The sequence below is a fragment of the Echinops telfairi genome, unplaced genomic scaffold (assembly GCF_000313985.2).
Source record: "Echinops telfairi isolate 266 unplaced genomic scaffold, ASM31398v2 ScPeMD7_27;HRSCAF=92, whole genome shotgun sequence".
In the NCBI taxonomy this organism is placed as follows: domain Eukaryota; kingdom Metazoa; phylum Chordata; class Mammalia; order Afrosoricida; family Tenrecidae; genus Echinops; species Echinops telfairi.
The window spans coordinates 2,937,065-2,940,530 of record NW_022103924.1 but is presented as its reverse complement, the minus strand read 5'-3'; positions in this window follow the sequence as shown (position 1 = coordinate 2,940,530).

The following is a 3,466-nucleotide window of genomic DNA, read 5'->3' as shown; positions in this document are numbered from 1 at the left end:
TAAGTGTCTCTGGATTAGTTTCTCTAGACAACCTGGACTAACACAACAATGGAAGCCCAAAATCCATTTACAGGGTCCCCACCTAGATTAGGCTTCTAGTGAATCCCCTCTGACCATAGTTTAGGGATGTGAATAGCCTTCATATCATATTGTAGTTAGGTTAAAATGCAATACCGTGGGATTTAATCTCCCTTTGGAGCCATTTTAAAGTTGTTTCCATTTTTACTATTTTCTGCTTTCTCTTTGACTGAGGTTTTCCTGTGGTTTGTTGGTTTTGTTTGCTTGCTTGCTTTGTCTCATTGTGTTTTGTTTCATATGATTTTCTGTATATGAAATCCGGGAGAGGTTGATGTAGAGAGACTAAGTGGATAGGGGGGCATGGCAGGGAGAATTGGGGGTGGGGGCGGGGCGAGATGGTGGGCTAAAAACAATGAGTATGAGAAGAAAATGTTCTGAAATTGATTTTGGTGAAGATTGTACAGATCTTCTTAATGTAATTGAATAATTAAATTGTACGATCTGTGAAATATATGCCAATGAAATGATATCGTTAAAAATAAATAAGGGCTGAAAGATGATCCTGCAAAGTTGCCTCGCAGGAGTCTTTGACTGGGTAAAGAATGTAGGAGGGTCTTTACAGACAAACTGGAATTATCAAACTCTTGAAAGAGTGAGACTGATATACGTTAAGTGAGGAGTAGCCATGTGCAGAAGGGTCTGGAGGGGAAAGGGTGGCATGAGATCCATCAGAAACCCCATGTCAGGAACGCCATTGTGTGATCCTCAGAGTGATGGGAATGGGAAAAAAAATGTGTAAAGAGTGAGAGGTGTCATCACGGAGAAAGCAACAAGGTTTGGTGGCTAGACGTCAAGGGAGAAGGCCAAGATCCGATTCAGCACAGAGTCTGTAATCATCACAGACTGAATTATTACAATTGTTAACATTCTGTTGAAATTCTAGTCTGTGGTACCTGTGAATGTGACCTTGTTGGAGGAAGAAGGATCTTTCTTTGTAGATATTATTATTTAAGTCATACCCCAATAGGGTTGGATTCTAGTCTTACTCTCTGAGAAAAAAATAAAACAGGAACACAGAGAAAGACATACACAATGGGAGATACCTGTAGGAGCAGCAAAGAAACTTCAAAGTTGTCAGTGCATTGAGAAGCTAGGATAGCCACGTGGAGTAGCTTCTGTCTCAGAACGCTGAGATGAAACCAACATGGCCTGATTTGGACTTCTAGCCTCCAGAACTGTGAAACAATTCGTTCTTGTTCCTTAATACCGCTCACTTTGCGATGTTCGCTTATGCAGCCCTAGACACGAACACACAGACTAATACCTTGTAGCCCAGTGGTTCTCAACCTTCCTAATGCCGCGACCCTTTAATACAGCGCCTCCTGTTGTGGTGACTCCCCAACCATAAAATTATTTTCGGTGCTACTTCATAACTGTAATTTTGCTACTGCTATCAATTGGGTGACCCCTGTGAAAGGGTCATTCAACTCCCAAAGTGGTCATGACCCAGAGGTTGAGAACTGCTGGAGCCCTTTCACCCTCAGTTTTCACTTGAGCCCACGTGATTTGAGCATGCGCAACAAGTGTGAATGTGGAGGAGTGTGCTCAGGGCCCATGACTCATCAAGAGGCACCAGGATGCCGTGAGTTTACTACAGACCACTCCAACAGAGTCCCTGGGTGATACAAATGGCCAGGTGCTGGACAACAGACCACAGGGTTTGGCTGTTTGAACCTACCCAGAGACAGAGTTGCCTCGGAAGACAGAGATGGTGATCCGTGTTCCATAGGTCACCATCTTGAAAGTCCTGTGGAGCTCAGTTCTACTCTGCACACATGAGATTGCTGCAAATCCGAATCAACAGGACTACATAACAAAACAAAAAAATCCATGACAACCCAATGAACGCCACCCAGCTTTCATGACCCTGGGGTAACAATCACAGTGCATTAAGCCCATTGTACCATACCGCCTGTCTCATGTGATGCTTGAAGCAAGCCTTCAAGTAGGCCAGCCCGACGGGGTGATGAAGGCAGGCCCAGGGGCATGAAGGAGCACCCCCAAGATACAGGGCAGAACACGATGGGGAAGCCGCTGGAAACTTGCACTCGAACTGGTTCACAGCTCGCCAGAGGGGATTGTGTAATGCAGGGTGTTTTGCAATTTCCCTGATGCTTTTGATCCTGAGCAAGTAGAATATAAGGGAGGGACTCTGTCAGAGGGAATTTTGAAAGAAGGCATGGAGTTGCTTCCAGAGTTACAGTTGGAAAAATCACTGAGTTTCTGATGCAAATATTTTTGTTGTCCTATGGTGTTAATGAAACATTGCTCCTCAATCTGACTGACAGTGCATTTTAATGAAGAAATAGCAGAGTTCAGCAGAGCCCAACCAGTATACTCTTTTCTTAGACTTTACAACCTGAACTTCCCTTGGCAGCCTATCAGTAGAACAATGTATAGGCTCTTTCATTTCAATAGGTTTGCTGTAATTAAAGCCTTCTGCATTTTCCTCAGCTTAATTCATTAGGGCTGTTAAATTTCATCAAATTGCTTTCCTTTATAAAATAAAACAGCACAGTTCTGATCAGTTAGAATAAAAAGGGAATAGTGTGGAAATGCACTCACTTTTAAAGGAAGACTGTATATTAAGGGTCGGATAGCAGAAGCTTCCTGGAACACGTTTTAGAATTTTTTTCCCTCTTATAAAGGGGACGTTTCCAAAACTTTAAAATAAATTCAAAATTAAAATAAATTCATAGGACCTCTAAATGTCTTATGATCCATTGGAAGCAGAAGGTCCCTATACATTAAACACCTTAACCATCTAGGAGGTCCCAGTAGAGTACAGTTCGTGCTCATCTGTTGATTCCGAGTTGGTGGTTCAAATCTACCCAGAAGCTCCACAGAAGAAAGGTCTGGTGATCTATCTCCAAAAAGGTTACAGCCACAAAAACCCTATGGAGCAGTTCTACACTGAAACACATGGGGCTGCCTTGTGTCTGAACCATTTCCATAGTGATGGATTTTGCCTGTTCTTTGCAGACCGCAGCCAAATGCGCAACCACTACGCCACCAGGGTGAATGATTTTGCCTGTTCTTTTAACTGCCTAGTAGTGATACTTGGCTAAGTGGTTTTGAACGGCAGTGTTTGGTAAGATTTCACCTTTATTTACATTTACAGACTTTTAGATGGTAATCCATCTGTCTGTTTTGTACTTCCACCTAGGATTAAGCTTCTTTCGCTAACAGAGTTGAACAGAGATCCTGTTTGGGAAGATGAAGCATTTGAACGCATCCTGACCGGCGGTTAAGAGCCCTCATGTTAACCAGAAGGGCAGCAGTTCTCGCTCACCTGGTGACGGCACGAAAGAAAACTGTAGTAGTCTATCTCTGTACAGATGACAGCTTGGGAAACTTTATGAGGCAGTTGGGGAGAGCTGGCGTGGGG